The 18,162-nt window shown below is 44.6% G+C and overlaps 1 protein-coding gene across 1 annotated transcript in view; it reads right to left on the reverse strand.

Annotated features, from left to right (window-relative positions):
* The window catches only part of MAPRE3 (microtubule associated protein RP/EB family member 3), a 47,864-nt gene extending 40,828 nt beyond the window's left edge, over positions 1 to 7,036 (reverse strand). Inside the window, exon 1 of the mRNA XM_004268120.4 lies at positions 6,872 to 7,036. The gene's annotated coding sequence lies outside the window, so the exon portion shown is untranslated. The remainder of the gene's footprint in view (positions 1 to 6,871) is intronic.
* Positions 7,037 to 18,162: the final 11,126 nt, after the last annotated feature.

Here is an 18,162-nt window from a genome sequence, read left to right on the forward strand (position 1 = left end):
CAGATAGGTGCACAACTGCCAAAACAAGGGAGAAAGCCTCAAATAAGGCCCCTGAGACATGGGGGAACCAGGACACCAGAGAATCTGCAAAGACATGGGGAGAAAAAGTCCACCCAAATGGAGCCCTGTGGTACATGGGGTTTTACTGAAATCTGATAAATCTAAACAGCAAAAGTTAAGAGGCAAAGAAGACTATATTGTAAGACACTTTCTTTTCATAATTTTTTTTACATCTCATTTGAGTCAAGAGAGACTACTTCATTTGGACGGTTGGAATTGAGAGTTTCTAGACTACGGTTTTAAGTCACACACCCACACAGTAACACTCCGGGCACGCTCTCTCTCAAAGAAGAAATGAAGTACTATCTAAAGGAACACCTTTGAGAAGTGTTTACCTTGAATCATGACCATAGTGAAACAAAATAATAAAAAATTAAATACCTTGAGATTTTCTTAGCAATTGCTCTACTACATGGAAACTATACATTGCTGGTTTAAAAATTTTGTAATGAAAGTTATAGCTGTTTAATGCAGAAAAGTTTGGAACACACTGAAAAGCACTCAGAAAGAAAAGTAATCTCGTTACTTAAAGATAATCACTTATGGTTTTGGCATATGCCCTTCTAGTACCTTTCCATATATTTTAAAATAAAGTTGGTATCATTCTTGCCACACAATTTTGCATCCTTTTTTTCATTGATTATATCAAAAGTTTCTGATATCAAAAAATAATCTACAAGATTTTTGATGCCTGTGCAGTATTTCATCTAGGTGAACTGACCAATGCCTAATTATTGATCCTGTTGGTTGTTTTAACTATTTGCTGTTATTAATAATGATTATAATTAATAATGTTGCATTAATAAAAATCACTGTATAGGTATTTTTATATACATCTCTGATTTTCGCAATACTCCTAGAACAGCAATCTCTGATCTAAACATATGCTCCTTTTAACGTTTTTGATACACACTGTCAAAACTACTTGGGCAAATTTGAAGCCATGCTTCTTGCTCAGTTATTTTAAACATATCACACAACTGGTATGTATCTCCTATATACAAGAAATAGTTTCAGGAAAAAAATCATTTTACGTGGAGTCACAACATTTAGATAGGCCAAATCTTTATTTACTTCAGGCAAATAATGTGTCCAGAGCTCAAAACACCAATGTAACGTTATACCCGTTTAGGAAAGTTGGTAGGGCACGATGCTAGTGAGAACAAGATATTGGACTTAGGCCAGTATTAGCCAGTCAACTCTACACAGAGGAAAAACCATCCTTGGCCACAGGAAGCCTCACCAACCTTGGCCAACTGTCGCCCAAATCTGTACTCTTGGCCAAAGGGAACACTGCATGATGGAATGTGGATTACTCATCATAACCCATCCTAACGCTTGGTTAAGCAAGTCAAAGCACGTGTCCAATGATAGGTGTGTCATCTTTCTATAATAAACAGGACACCTGGCTAGGAAACACAACTGACCAACTTAGGAGAAAATTAAAGCTCAATCATACTTAATAATTTTGTCAGTTTATCAGTGATTCCTAGGGGAAGCAGTTAATAAATCACTGTGGGAAAGTTGTGCTCTATCAGCCCGATCTGATCTAAAACGCGGCTACCATAACAGAGTAGGTCAGCATTTCAGCTGGGTGCCATTATACTTCAAGCCCTCTTCATGCTAAGTAAGGGGCACAGATTTTTCATAAAGGTCATCTGGTCAGATGCCATTTTCATCAATAGTTGAAAATTAAAATAGCTTATTAGAATAACAATGATTACTTCAACTGTTCAAGAGAAGGAAGGGACAATTCTCAAGAAGGGAATGAAGAGACTAGGAAGAGGTGGTGAGGTAGGAGGTCAGTGAAGTATCCTGGGCTGCCAGGAAGCAGCCACTTTGGAGGGTCCTGTCCTTACCTACGAGCCTGGTTTGGTGCAAACTGGCTTGGCCTGTTTGAAGGAAGCAGTCTAACCCCATCTGCCCCAAGCATTGACGGCTCCAAGTAAAGGCAACTGCTTCTTGCTCACCAAAATGTACTTACTGAAAAACAACCACTACCAACTCTATTGGTCTTCATTAAATTACAAAAGCACACATGCTTCTTACAACAATTCACAGATAGAATTATATATGAAAAAAAGGAGTTCTCCTTTGAGTGTCCTTTTCACTCCTCCACACTCAAATTCCACTTCCCAGAGGTTAAAACTATTGTGTTTAAATTTTCAGTCCTAAGATGCCTATTTATGAGTATTTTCTTTCCAAATGAAATTTTTAGGAACTTAAATTCATTTGTGTCCCACCTGAATGGCTTGCCCGGACTCCCTAATTACGTGGCAGTCTCCGCCTTGACTCCATCTGGAACCGTTGCCACCCCAAACGCCCTCCCTTTACCTCTCCTCACTAGCAAGGAGGTTTCCCTCCTAAGGCAGATAGCTCCTCTCCTGGGCCCTCCAGATCTCCCAGATGCAGAGCTGATCTGAGCAGTCACCAATTAAAGCTACACCTCTAATAGTAGAGGAACTGAATGAAGGCCATTGCGAGCTTGACTCACGAGGGAGAGCTCAGCAGCTTTTCCATTTCAAATTAAGATCACTCCCCAGACTGGCCTCCCCAGCGGAGGACTAACCGCCACCATGACATACACAAACGCACGAAGTCTCTGCTCTCCCAGTCAACTGCTCCCGCCCTGCCAGCCTTTCAGATAACCAGGTCAGCTGAATACATGGAGACAAAGGGGCAGTTCATATACTCCTATTTTGGCAGTTGAAATAACACTGCAAGTGCCAGGTCTTCACAGGATAAATCCCTCTGTGCATGTCAAACACACCGAGAGGCCTGCTGGGAGATGGGGGTTGCTGAATTGGGGGGCCAAGATGGACTTAGGTCATGATAAAATTTGGAAAGCATTATTTTTTATTTTATACTTTAGTAATATAAATTAATGGTTGCTATCTCTTATTAAGCAGGTACTCTACACACTTCCTTTCATTTAATCCTGTAAAACAGATGGGTAGGGCTTCCCTGGTGGCGCAGTGGTTGAGAGTCTGCCTGCCGATGCTGGGGACACGGGTTCGTGCCCCGGTCCGGAAGGATCCCACAGGCCGCGGAGTGGCTAGGCCCGTGAGCCATGGCTGCTGAGCCTGCGCGTCCGTAGCCTGTGCTCCGCAACGGGAGAGGCCACAACAGTGAGAGGCCCACATACCGCAAAACAAAAACAAAAACAAAAACAAAAACAAAACAGATGGGTAGCATTTCAGGCTTGCAGATGAGAAAACTGGCACTCAGGTTCCATAACTCACCCAAGGCCACATGGTCAGGAAGTGGTGGGACTGGGATTTGAACGCAGGTTTGTCTGCTTCCAGAGGCCAGACCACCTCCCTTTCTCAAGGATAGGGGTTAGAAATCTCTATGGCTTCCAGGAACCACAGAAGGTTACATTCTGCGAGCTGGAAGATAATCCAGTTTGCTCCTCCTCTCGGCCCCCTTTCAGCCCTCTCCACCTTGCTTCCTGGAATACAGCAGTAGCCTCACAGATAAGTTGCGAAGACTTCAAACACCCACCTTCGCGTTTGCTTTACGTTAGATGATGCAAATTTAAGAAAGGAAAAACTTCCTTGAAGTTGAAATGCACTGCGTGGGGAAAAAATATTTTTGAGATGGCAAGAATAAATATTTAATTAGACAGTGTGACACTCAATTTCACCTGGCTTTGCAATCAGACAAAAAACAAGCCCTTGTCTACAGGGCTAATTACAGACTACTAAATTATTTTTTATTAAAACCCTCTAGAATATTAAATGTGAGGGATGAGGTAACATGGTATTGTAGAATAGCCCTAGACTGGCAATCTGGGTTCTAATCCTGACTCAGCCACTAATAACTACCAACATTAATTTGCATGGTGTGCACAGCTGACAAAATGTTTTCACATACTTTATACATTAGTTGGGTGACCTCAGGCAAGTCACTAACTCTTGGTGTCTCATACTGAAATCTGGAAATGAGAACACTGAGCCATCTGAAGTCCTCTCCACTTCTAACATCCTACGGGGGGGAGGACGTGCCTTAGGATCTTTACAAATATGTCTGTGAACAAATCAGATGCATTTTGGTTCAGAAAAATTACATTTTCTGCTCAGCTTCTGAAAGATGTTACTTGGCTAAATTCAGGTACAGCTCATACGATGTTTGCTGCCAGCTAGTTGGCTCTGCTTCTGGAGGGTACCATATGAAGGCCTTGGGATGGATTCCCACATAGGAACTTTCCTCTCTTCAATAGCCAACTGCCATGCCTAACTGCAGTCAATCATCTTACATACACGACCCCACAGAGTAGGCTGGCTTAGGGCAAGGACTTAAGGAAATCCGTCCTCACAATGCATGCGCTCTCAGGATCATCACATCCCCAGGAATATTATAAATATCATTCTCAGTTCTAAGACACGCAAATCCCTCCTTCAAATCTTGCCGCTTCCTGGCTATTTTAATGTTCCTGAAATTAGGAGGCACCGTAGACTCAACATGTATATTTTGATCTGGTAGTGTTAAATGAGTTTACCTAAAAGCTGCTGGTAAATTGCTGGTGTATCTTAGAATCAAGGAAATATAGTGCTACAAAACTACAACATAGATCACATAGATTTAGGTCTAATTTGGTTCAAATCATGTCCCTCTCCCTGATCTTAACAATTACACTCAGTAACAACTAGATAGGCAACGTATGAGACACAGGTATTAGTCCTGTTTCCCAACAGCAGCAGTTTAAAAGGCATTCCATCATTATCTCATAAAATACAGGTATGGATTTTAAAGGCAAATTAACCTATATAAAAACCACTGTGATGCTCTGGAAATGTCCTATCCCACAGTAAACTGTAAAGGGGACATTTTACTCACACCCTCCTGATCTATCTAGCCTTGACACATTTTCTTGCTTCTTAATTCACAACCCTCCACCCCAGTAATATCGCTGATTCCCAAAATACACTCAACTCAGGAGGAGCAGCTCTCCAGCACAGCTGTCTGCTCCTGCCCTGCTCGGGTATTTCGGTGAGCTATGCAACACAGAGAGGACCACACAGAAGGAATGTAACTCTCAGGCCCCACAGTTCCCATCACCCCGCAGGCAGGTGCATCCCACCAAACCCCAGACTGGCATTCGAAACAGAAGAAACTGCACTGCTGCATGGGGGCAGTAGTTTTCCTGAACTTCATCTCTATGTTTAAAACTAGGGCGACAGCCGTCTTTGCTACTGTAAACTAATCTGATGGGCATGGGGGCGGGGAGTGGCTCTGAGGAGGCTGCCAATAGGCCATGATTGAGCAAAGTCAAGGCGCAAAATCGTTATTTCTCACCGTTTGCAAGCCAGAAACTCCAAATTTGTGGGTTCTTCACCATGATTTTTAGAACTGAACCATCTACGCCTTTTGCACCCTAAAGTAAAAAAACCCAAAGCCTCTTCTACAGTTTAACTGGGTGATATTTACACACATTTTCTAACAGTACACTGAGATCTGCAAGCAAAAAAAAAAAAAAAAAAAGAATCAAAGGAAGTTGGCAATGAGGTACACACAGTAGTTAGGAGCCCTCGAGTTGAGGCACGTTTGTTAAGAGACAGCTTCTGGCTGTGCGCACCAACTCTAACTTCAGCTCCATTTCTTCCGAAAAAAGAAAACAGTTTGGGATCCTGCTCTATTCCAAGATCAGGGAATGCACGATGGGCAGGTGGGTGGGTAGCAAACATAACCCAGGGAATTGTTCAAATATGCTAGAACCCCTATCAGGTGACAGTCCCCACAGAGACACAGCTGCAGGAAAACAGGGGGTGCAAGCCTCAGCCCTACACCAGAGAGAAACCTCAGTTCTCCTCCTCCTTCTCCGCTCTGCACATGTTATGTTAAAACTCACTCTTGCCCAGTTGGTTACCACTTGGAATTTACAGGTATCAGAGATCACAACCCTTCAATATACAAACATTAAGCATTTGCTACGGGTATCAGGCCTGTTTCCAAACCTCCCATTATATCCATGTTGTACTACGGGGCGGGGGGCGGGGGGGGATGGAAAGCATGTTAAAGAGTACTGCAAGATGCTTATTCACAACAACGCACTGGAAGCGCAGGAACTTCAGCTCCCAAACGCAACCTTTTCTTCCCCTCCCTCCATCTCTATAGTCCCTCTCCACAGCGCCCGCCAAAGCCAGAACTCAGCCCACTAGAAGGCCACCGTGCACTAGAGAGTGCTCACTAAGCAGTAGCTGATCATGATGATGGGGCGGAACGCTTCCCAGCAAATCTACTCGGAAAGCCCCACAAGCTCTTAGCAGCCAGCTAGTACTGTCCAGACCTGCCTCCCCACGCCAGCCGGGGCAGGAGCGTGTGGGTAGGAAACCTGAGGCCCCAACGTTTGGGCAGGCACAACGTCCCCCCTCCCCCCAGTCTCCCCTCGCTCTCTCCCTTGTCACTCTTTTTCTGGCATATCACTGGGGAAAACCCGAGAGGCCGGAGATGTCAGGCCCAAGAGGAGTAAGGAGAAGGGACAAGGGCGAACGGGGGGCAGTTTTTTGGGGAAAAGTCTGTCCAGAGCAGAGGTGCGGTAGCGCCGCATCCAGCGGGAAAGAAGCCCCAAGGTGGGTCTGTGGGGAGAGAAGGGGAGGGGGAGTGGCTCGGGGAGGCCTGACGGCTGAGGCCGCGGGGAGCCCGGGAGAGAGGGGTGGAGGAAGGGAGGCGGGCGTGGGGGAGACGCAGTTGGGGGGCGGGTGCGCGGGTCGGGAGGCGAGGGGGGCAACTCGGTTCCCCTCCCCCAGCTCGGGCCCGGGCCTCCCGCTGACTCAGCCCCACGGCGTCGGTCGCCTCGGCCTGGACTCACGGTGCGCGAGATGGCTCCGGCGGAGGCGGCGGGGGAGGGGACAGGCGGCGGGGGCGCTGCGGCTGAGGCTGCGGCTCCGGCCGGCGGCTCTGGGGCGGAGGGTCCTAACAGAGGCCGCCGCGGTCTCCGGCTTCAACGCACAGAGACTGCGGGGGAACAGAGCACTGCGCAGGCGCGATGCGGCCACCGCTGTCAGTCCGAGCGGGGCGGGGCCAGGGCACCAGCCGTCTCCAAGGCAACTGGTTGGAGAGGGAAGGACAGCCCCTACTTCCACCTTGTGTTAGCAACTGCGATGGGAGGTGGGGACGACGAGAACAGTCCCTCTAAGTTGCCATAGCAACAAGGAGAGGACACCGCCTCATAAATTTACGGCGGTATCGAGGGAACGCTCTTACCTTGTCTCCATGGCAACTGGAAACAGCCCCTTCCTCTTTCCTTAGCAACGGGGTAACAATTCCTCCACCCTAACTGATCACAGAAAGAACAACCATTTACACCTGATTCCATAGTAGCCAGATGACGGATTCTTTTTTTTTTTTTTTACATCTTTATTGCTTTACAATGGTGTGTTAGTTCCTGCTTTATAACAAAGTGAACCAACTATACATATACATATATCCCCATATCTCCTCCCTCTAGATGACGGATTCTTATCTGTCTCACGGCTACTGCAAAGGAGAATATTTCTTCTTTTTTAGCAACAGGAGAGAGCTAAGGCTGGGCTTTCTCTCCTCTCTTGGTTTATGGCTTTCAATCGCAGCCTGTTACTCTAATCCCCAAATTCAATTTTCCTCTGCCTGTGTTAAGCATTCCTTTTTGTCTCCTGCCAAAAAGTCTATACCTTTACCTCTAAATGGAGCTAACAAAGTCTTCTATACACGTCACGAATTTTTATCAACCTTATTGTCTCTGTCCCAATGCGTTTGTAAACGATACCTGTTTCTTCATCTTGCCCACTAGCTAGTTTAAATTCTACCCCCTCAGAACTAGCTCCCTCCTTGATATGTTCATTGGTGTTCCCAAATTCCTTGTTCTAGGTCAGCTTTTATGGATCTCCCCAGTTCTTCTAGATCCCTCTTCTTCCTGTCCACACCTACTGTCCTTGTCCTCCAGTACTCCACCCAGGGTTCCACTATGCTCACCACTTCATGATTTCATTAGCTTGGTTCTCTTTGTGCAAACTACTTCTGGGTCTCCTTCCCTCAGCCCTGACTCCCGTGGATATCTTAAGGTCACCTCTGTACCCATCTTGTACATACCTCCTTTTGTATACCTCCATACACATCTTACAGTATTGTCCTTGGTTTGCATGTGTCTCTTCAATCAGACTACATGCCCCTTGTAGGCAGGAATTCTGTCTTATTCATCTGCTCCCTCAGCATCTAGCACCCAATATGAAACATAGTAGAGTTCCAATAAGTGCTTATGGAACTGGATCAAGTGAAGACAAAGATTTTCTTCAAAGAGTCTTCAAAGAAGTATCTTCTTTGACTCCAAAGAAATAAGTGAAAGGAGTCAAAGGTTAAAAAATTTTTTTGTTCATCCTCACTTTCTCTGACCTAACTGCCTCAGAGTCTCCACTAATATTTTCCATATGATCTTTGCACATATTTAATCTTTAAGTACCACATATACTATTACACCTCTCTCACTCACTTAGCTCTCCATCTTAATGCCAAAACTCTAGTCATCTATTAATTTAGACTCTGGCATTCTCTATTTCCTGACTCCTCACCTGTAGCTAGTCTCCCTTCTACACTGTCCCTAATGTTTCCACTAAATAAATTTTCTCACAAGTTACTGACCTCTTCAATGATCCCTGTCACCCTCTATAATCAGTACAAGCTCTTCATGCCTTACTATTATACCATGTCCTAACCCAGCTCAGATCCAGCGCTCTTGGTGAACATCACTGGATTCTGCTGGGCTTGTTGACATGCTGCATTCTCTTTGAATGACTCAGAAGTAAGAATTCGTAGGCTAGAATTCTTTTCTGAGTCTCCCTGTATAGCTCCCCGAGATTCCACCCCAGGACTATGGGTGTCAAAGCACTCTGACTGAGCCCATTTTCTCAGGAGAGAAGGAGAAGGCAGCTGACTACAGATAGAGTAAGAAAAGAGAGGGACACAGCATATGCTGAGTCAAGACTGTCTCCACCCATCCAAGGCAGTTCTCAGAAAGGAGAGGGTTTCTTGTAGAGGATAATTCCCAGAGCAAATCAAGGGGTTAGGACAGTAAAAATGCAGGCTACACTTTTCCTAGCTACAGAGTTGGAGAACTGAAGCTGTTCCTAACTGTATCTATAGGGTGTCTGGGTGTCACAAGGACAAGGGAAAATTTTCAGACTCAGTTTATTTTGCTTCTCCATTCTGAAGTTCCAGCACATCTCCATGGTTGTAGGTGTGGACTTGGATGGTAGCTGGCATCAGAGGTAGCTGGCTGGCCTGAGTAATCCCGAGAAGAGACTATGGTCCTTGTAGCCCCACCCATTTGTCACACATGGGATAAAGGACCATTCTACAAAGAGTTTCTGTACACCCTTCATCCAGATTCTCCACATGTTAACATTTTACCGTGTGTCAGTTATCTATTGCTGCAAAACAAATCACTTCAATTTAGTGGTTTAAAACAATAACCATTTCATTATCTCTGTTTCTGTGGTATGGGAATTCAGGAAGAGCTCCGCTGGGTGGTTCTGACTCAGGGTTTCTCAAGTGGTTACAGTCAGATGGTGGCTGGAGCTTAAAAACAGCAGGGGGCTAACTAGACAACCCTCTCTCTTCATATTGTCTCAGAGCTAGCTTTCTCACTACATGGTGGCTTTGGGACAGTTGGAATACTTACATGGTAGTTGAAGGTTTCAAGGGTGAATATAATAGTAAGAGAAAAGCTGCATCCTTTTTTTTTAAGATTTTTTTTGATGTGGACCATTTTTTGATGTGGACCATTTTTTGATGTGGACCATTTTTAAACTCTCTATTGAATTTGTTACAATATTGCTTCTGTTTTCTGTTTTGGTTTTTTGGCGGCGAGACACGTGGGATCTTAACTCCCCGACCAGGGATTGAAACCCACACCCCTTGCACTGGAAGGTGAAGTCTTAACCACTGGACCACCAGGGAAGTCCCTGCATCTCTTTTTATAACCTTGCCTCAGACATCACTTCTACCATATCCTATCGGTTGAACAACATCACAAAGTCTACCTAATATCAAAGGAAGGGAACATAGGCCACACCTCTCAAAGGGAGCAATGTCCAAGTCACGTAATAAGAGCATGGATGAGAGATATTGTTGAATCATCTTTGGAAAATGCTATCTGCTACACCCTACCACCTAATGACAAGAACTCACATGCCACTCAATGCAAAATACACTCATCCCCTCCCTCAAGACCCCCAAGTCTCAATCTATGACAGCACCAACTTGAAGTCCAGGATCTCAACATCTAACTCAGGGCCTAGTGTGGATATGGCTTTTCAGGCCCAGTTCCTTGGATATAACTCCTTGAGTACCAGTCCTCTTGATCTGAAGACCTGTGAAGTGAAGAGACACATCATCTGCCTTATACGTACCCAGCATACACTAGAGGCACAGGCATAGGATAATTTCTATGGACATTATCATTTTGAAAAGGAGAAAAAAAAGGCACACACAGCAGTTACTAGTTCATAGCGTTTCTGAAATCCAATGGGCACACATTGCCAGTTCCTGGTTTAGGGTTCAGACCCACTCCCATTTATTTATTTATATCAGTGTTGACAGGGATTTTTCCCCCAGTGGGTTATAATCCTTTCTTCTTATTATTTGTTTTGATGTTCAATGGCCACAGATTTGGCCAGTGGAAGAAACTTCAAGTTGGCCCCTGTGTCCTTTGGATTTGTCCCCATCATCCTTTGAACCTTCCCTTGCTTTCTGGTAAAAGATGTTCCTGGCTCATCTTGTACTTTCCCTACCTCAGCCCTGGAATTGGCCATTCACCAGGAAGTGATGAGTCCTCTTGACTTTTTGACATTCCTTTTTCCATTCTCCCTTGCTTTCTAAATCTGCCCTTAAACATCCCGGGGATTCCCATCTCATTTCTCTCTCCTCCCTCTATACATACTTCCTGAGTGGCCTCAGGTATTCCCATGACTTCTGAATCTGTATCTCCATCCCAATCAGCTCTTCCAACTGTCAGACCTGTATATGTAATTGCCCTCTAGATAGCTCCAGCCCTATGTCCCACAGGCACCTCAAACTCAATAGGCTTAAATTAAACTTATTTACCCTTCCCCCCTCACAAACCTAACTTTCCTATATTCCCTATTATTGTTAATGACATCACTATCCAAGAAAAACTTGAGGGTGATCCTAACCCACATCTTCTCCCCAACTCCTTATACCAGAACAGTTTTCCAACACTATCAATTCCATTTTTAAATAGCTCTCAGGTCTGTTCTCCTTCTTTATCTCCATCACCTTTACCATCTCTTGCCTGGGTTATTGCAGAGCCCCCCACCTGTTCTCTCTTCCTCTAGTCTCTCCCACTTCTGACCCATCCTCAACACCAGCTAGAAGCCTCTTTCTAGAAGATAAATCTTATCAACATAACTCCTCTGCCTAAGTCCCTATGGCTGCCCTTCTCAAACTGGCTGAAACAGCTTCTGGGCATGGGGGAGTCATGTAAGGAAACAGAGTGAGGAGCTATAAAATAGTTATATCTTCCTCAAGCTTCAATTTTATTTAGAGATTCAGGAAAATATTTAAAAATATTTTTTAAAAACCCAGACATGTGATGAAGTAGAATGCAAGAATCACATGATTTTAAAGACAAGACGTTTAGAGAGTTTGAACTCAAGATACCTCCAGGCCTGAACTCTCCACACTGCCTTTTGGGGTACTTTAGTGGAATGTTTGAGACACACTGGCTTGAAGGATAAAAGTTCAGACTCTTTCACATGGTAGAGAAGCTCTGCTCTAATCTGGCCCCTACTAACCATTTCCACTTCACCTTCCACTCCTCTTATGCCCCCAGCCTCATTACCTCTCACCATATATGTCAGCCACAAAGAGGAAGCACTTGTGGTTGGCCAAGAAACCTGTTCTGTTTCACAGCTGAGCCACCGTTACGGGGTTCACCCTGCTTGGAGTCCCCCTTTCCCCTCATTCTGCAAACTCCCACTCATTCTCCAAGACCAGCTTTAGTGTCATTTCCTCTGTGACACTGTCAGGGACCTACTCCAGACAGTTGACACGTTCTCTTTGGTGCGAGGTACGTTCTTGTCATGGCCTCACATTGCCTTGTGTTACGATACCAAGCTTATTCACATCTCTCCCCACCCGAGGTCCTTACTCTCAGAGACCATATCTTATTTACCTTTGTATGCTTAGCACCTCACATGGGATTGAAAATAGCCAAGCAAGTTAAAAACAACTTGACCTTTTGTGCTTTGCCCAGGGTGACTGGGGAAGCCAAGTGGTTGAGGGAGTCTGAGAGAGCGGGTCAACTCTGGCTGACAGGGGGCTAGACTTTAGATGGGCACTTGCAGGGCTGCCCTAGCTGTGAGGTGAGGGCAGAGAGGAGCTGCAGTGCTGGTCACTGTTACTGAGTGTCCGTTATTCATTTGAAACTAGCTAAAAGTGGAACAGGACACTCAAATAGGACTGATTCCCACATATAGGAACCCTTGACATGGTTCTAAACTTTACAAGGGACCCATGGAAACAGTATGTAATTTTGCTGAGGAATAACTTTTAATCCCAAGACTTGAAGCAGGTGACATTATCTAGAGAGCGAGTCTAACACCATCACCCCCACCCCCGCTGGAGCTGCACAAGCCTTGGGTCCAATATTTCCTCTTTTATGCGACCTTGGGCCTTGGTTTTTCTCATTTGTTGTTGTGATGGTTAAGTGAGATAATGTGTGAAAAATGACTGGCAGTGCCTGACACACAGTAAATACCCAATAAATGGTAACTATCAATAGTAACCAAACTCTTATTAAGGTCAAGAGGTCACTTGATTCTCCCCCTCAGTCATACCCTGATACATTACATAGGAGCAAATATGCAAACTTAGAATTTGCAAAGGTCTTAAGACAAACCTCCTGTGGACATTAATTACCTACTGTATCCAGCTTGAATAGCACCTTTATACCAGTGGCTTAGATTGCAAGATGTTACCCTGCTTTTGGTGGAAAATGCCCACCATGATGAGCAGGTGGGTGATAAAGGCTTGGATTAACTTGCGTGAGTCTGAGGTGGACTCCAGGCCCCAGGACTTTTTTTTTTTTTATTGACATATAGTTGATTTACAATGTTGTGTTAGTTTCAGGTGTACAATAAAGTGACTCAGTTATATGTATACGTATATCCACTCTTTTTTAGATGTTTTTTCCATATAGGCCATTACAGAGTATTGAGTACAGCTCCCTGTGCTATACAGTCCTTATTCGTTACCTATTTTATATACAATAGTGTGTATATGCCAATCCCAATCTTCCAATTTATCCCTCCCCCCCTTACCCCCTGGTAACCATAAGTTTGTTTTCTACATCTGTAACTCTATTTCTGTTTTGTAGATAAGTCACTGGAACCCTTTTTTTGATTCCACATATAAGTGATATCCTATGATATTTCTCTTTCTCTGACTTACTTCACTCAGGATGACAATCTCTAGGTCCATCCATGTTGCTGCAAATGGCATTATTTCATTCTTTTTAATGGCTGAGTAATATTCCATCGTATAGATGTAGCACATCTTCTTTATCCGTTCCTCTGTTGATGGATATTTAGGTTGCTTCCACGTCCTGGCTATTGTAAATAGTGCTGCAATGAACATTGGGGTGCATGTATCTCCCAAGACTCTTCTCTTTCACCTGCCCCAGCTTTTGCATCAGCATCCACTCTTTCTGCAGCTCAGTGGACACAAATCGTGCTTCTCTTCGTAGCGATCCCCACCTCAAATGTCAAGGGCCAATTCACACGAAGACAGCATTAAACAGAGGTTAAGGCAAGGTTTGGGAGCTACATGGACTTGAGTTGAAATACTAAATCTATCACTCCCTAACTCTACGGCAAGCTATTTAACTCAGTTTCTTCATCTGTAAAATAGGGATAATAATAGTACAAGCCTCAGAGACTTAAGAATTAGGGGGGATCTTGTTTATCAGGTGCTTAGGACAATGCTTGGCATGCTGTGGGCATTCAGTAAACAGTATCAGTTGTTATTTTTATTTAAAAACTGAAGTGTTGGGGCTTCCCTGGTGGTGCAGTGGTTGAGAGTCCGCCTGCCGATGCAGGGGACGCAGGTTCGTGCCCCGGTCTGGGAGGATCCCGCATGCCGCGAAGCGGCTGGGCCCATGAGCCATGGCCGGTGAGCCTGCGCGTCTGGAGCCTGTGCTCTGCAACGGGAGAGGCCACAACAGTGAGAGGCCTGAGTACCGCAAAAAAAAAACACCAAAAACTGAAGTGTTACATTCTTTATAGAGACCTTCTCAAAGCAGGTAAAGCTCTTTGCTACTCTGGCACTTTTATTTGTCTCTCTCTCACAGTATTTCTTCTTTACAAAGGGGAAATTAGCATTTATTTAGCTGCTACTATAGCCAGGCATGAAATACGTACCATTTCCTATAACCTCCCTGGTCACCTCCTGAGGTTGGTATCATTCCCATTTTCACAATAAACAGTAGAGGCCCAGAGAGGTTAAGTAAAGTCACACAGCTAGCGCACGTCAGGAGCCGGGTCGGAACCTAAAGCCAACACCAAACCCCAAACTTCCACTATCCCATGCTTCCTATGCCTTCTGTACTACAATTATTTCTCAATATGTACTTTCCTCAAACTAATCTCTAAATGCAGAAGCTGCACTTGATTCATTTTTGTAGTATCTAACACATGCTTGCAGATATTCCATAAGCACGCATTACATGGAAGATGTAAAACTCATGAACGTAAACCTAGAGTTGCCACATGAATGTAAGATGCCTAGTTAAATTTGAATTTCAGGTAAACAACAAATAATTTTTCAGTATAAGCATGCCACAGACACTATTTGAGACATATCTACACTAAAAAATTCTAAAAATTACTTGTTATCTGAAAGTCAGATTTAACTGAGCATCCTGTATTTTTGTTAAATCTTGCAACTTTAGCTTAGACATTGGCCTTGAAAGGGACAACTTCCCCAGGGGTTCTCCTGGTAGCAGAAGGGCTGCTATGTCCCCGCACTCACACTCAAGGTTGCCCTTATCCCAAGCTGCTCTGGGGGCTGGGACTGAGGCCATGGCAACCTGAACATATTGGCCTTTCTTGGGCCTTACCAGTTCACCTAGGTTAGGTCAGCTTTGGCACCTTAAGCCAAAGAAGCAGGCACTGATAAGCTTAAAGCGCCACCTGGAGGCCTTTATGGGTAGTACTGTGGCCAGGGGCCATCTCATGCACCCAGGACTTTGGGGAGCAGCGAAAGGCTGGACAAGGCAGAAAGAGGATAGAAGAGTAGGCCAACCCAACAGTGGAAAGGGGCAGGGGAAGATATACCTTCCTGGCATTTTCAGTGTACAGCTGCTGCTCTGCACCGCCCCCCCCAGGAACTGAAGGCGCTCACTCACCAAAGGAGGTCATTTCTTAGGGCTTTACTTCTCCAGGGCCCTCTGCCCCTCAGGCTGTTCCTTGCAGTCTCCAGGGAGTCATTGTGGGTTAAGACACACGGGAATAAAGACACAGACCTACTAGAGAATGGACTTGAGGATATGGGGAGGGGGAAGGGTAAGCTGGGACAAAGTGAGAGAGTGGCGTGGACATATATACACTACCAAACGTAAGGTAGATAGCTAGTGGGAAGCAGCCGCATAGCACAGGGAGATCAGCTCGGTGGTCTGTGACCACCTAGAGGGGTGGGATAGGGAGGGTGGGAGGGAGATGGAAGAGGGAGGAGATATGGGGATATATGTATATGTATAGCTGATTCACTTTGTTATAAAGCAGAAACTAACACACCATTGTAAAGCAATTACACTCCAATAAAGATGTTAAAAAATAAATAAAAATAATTTGGACAAAAAAAAAAAAAAAGCACCAGAACCTCCATTCTGGAGGCTTGGTGCCACATTTCAGGATGAGTGGCATGAAAACAATGCCACGGACCGACAGCTGACAGAAGGGGAGCTGTTTGCTTACTTTGGTTCCCAAAGTTTGGTTCTCAGCGCACCTGAACTTATAGAAATGTTTGGCCCACAGCAGACCTACTGAGTCAGAAGCTCTTGGGGCGGGGCCCCGTGAGCTGTGTTTAAATAAGCACTCCAGGTGATTCTGAGGCAAAGCCAGAGTTTGAGGACTACTGGCTTAGAGGAAACCTGAGTGGCGTGGGCAGGACGGAGCCCACTATGAAGTGCACATATGGGAAGAGCTGTTACATGAATGGGGTGGCCATTTGCTCTGTGCTCCTCCAGAGGGAACAGCTATAGGGCACGCGGGCATGAGGTGCAGAGAGACAGAATTCCGTTTCAATTAGGGAAGTAATATTGAACAAACAGAGCTCTGGGGGAGTGGGATAGTATGCCTGGGGAAGGAGCTTCTCTGTCACTGGACTAAATGTCCTGGATCCTGAGGGCTAGACGATCTGTCAGGGATGTGGTAGAAATTTCTGCAGAGGTTAAATTAGATGTGTGTAAGGAAGCCCCAAACTCAGAGAATCCATAATTCATTCTTTTTGCAAATCATCTTTTCTTCTTCTGTTCTCTTTTATCAAGAGCAGGGCGATACTTTCTGGTTGTTCTTAGAACCTCTTTCAGCTAAGTATTTATAGCACATTGTGACAAAAGAGCGAATACTGGACCAAATGGATTTTCTAGCCTGCTGGTCAGGGTTTTCTCAGGGCTGCTCCTTCCGGACCCATTGTCTTCTAGGCTGCTGCCCAGCTGCCTTCCAGGGGTTTCCCTCTACACCATTCCTGATCCTCTTACCTACGTTGAATCTCCTATTCCCTTTATCCCATGTCTTTCTATTTTTTATTACAGTTTAATACGTTGGGGCACACCCTCAAATGGATTCCTAAGAAAGGGTACAAGAAAGGTCAAACTTTTCAATCTTGCATGTCTAAAAATGACTTTTCACTGATACTTGGTTGACAGATTGGTTGGGTGTAGAAATCTTGGTTGGAAATTATTTTCCCTTAAAATTTAGAAAACATACTCCATGATCTTCCATCCTCTAGTATTTTTTTTTTGACAAATCAGCTTTCAGTTTCCAATTCTTTGTATGCAGCTAGTGCCTTTCTCTTGCTAGCTCTTGACGCATTATTTCCATTAATTAGAAATGTCTTGATTATGTCTGGAAACTCATATATACAGAATCACTGTGCTGTACACCTGAAACTAAAAGAACATTGTAAATTAGCTATACTTCAATTTAAAAAAAAAAAGAGAGAGCGAGAGAGAGGATCTGAGTGTATTTGGTAGTTTATGTCATACTTGTAAAAGAAATTTTGGCCTATTACAGTGAGCGCCCCAGAACTAATTTAAAATGTGTAACATGAATTTATGTCAAAAACTTACTAAATTTATGCTCAGCAAAGAAATATCTAATAAACCTCTAAGCTCACTATATTTCTAAGTTTGTCAGATTGGTAATAATTATTTAGTACTTGGGAAAGTTATTTAAAAAGGAAATAGAATTTTAAATGTAATTTAAAATGTCGTAATGTGTTTAAGTTTATAAATTGAATCAAAGTCCCCTTAAAAGTAAATGAGGGCTTCCCTGGTGGCGCAGTGGTTGGGAGTCTGCCTCCTGATGCAGGGGACGCGGGTTCGTGCCCCGGTCTGGGAGGATCCCACATGCCGCGGAGCGGCTGGGCCCGTGAGCCGTGGCCGCTGAGCCTGCGCATCCGGAGCCTGTGCTCCGCAACGGGAGAGGCCACAGCAGTGAGAGGCCCGCGTACCGCAAAAAAAAAAAGAAAAAAAAAAGTAAATGATAAAATTTGGTAGGCTTACAACTTTTAATGGAATAATAAGGTCTATAAACTAAACTGAAAAGCTAGGAAAGTGCCCCCAGGCCTTTACCACTGCTGCATCCACAGCCACTGAGACGTCACGAGGCCTCCGAGGGCTGTGCGGAGATTCAGAGCTCGTCACCAGAAACTCCAGTCCTCACCCGTGAAAAAGGACCCATTTTCCTCGCCTCTCACCATGCCCTGCCCTCCATCTTTCAGTGATGGAAAAACTTTTGGCTCCTGACAAGCATATTAATAAACTCATGAACATACAGGCGTACCTAAGATGCCCCAAAAACTTATTGTCCAAACCAAGACACATTT

Source organism: Orcinus orca, chromosome 13 (assembly GCF_937001465.1).
Source record: "Orcinus orca chromosome 13, mOrcOrc1.1, whole genome shotgun sequence".
Lineage (NCBI taxonomy): Eukaryota > Metazoa > Chordata > Mammalia > Artiodactyla > Delphinidae > Orcinus > Orcinus orca.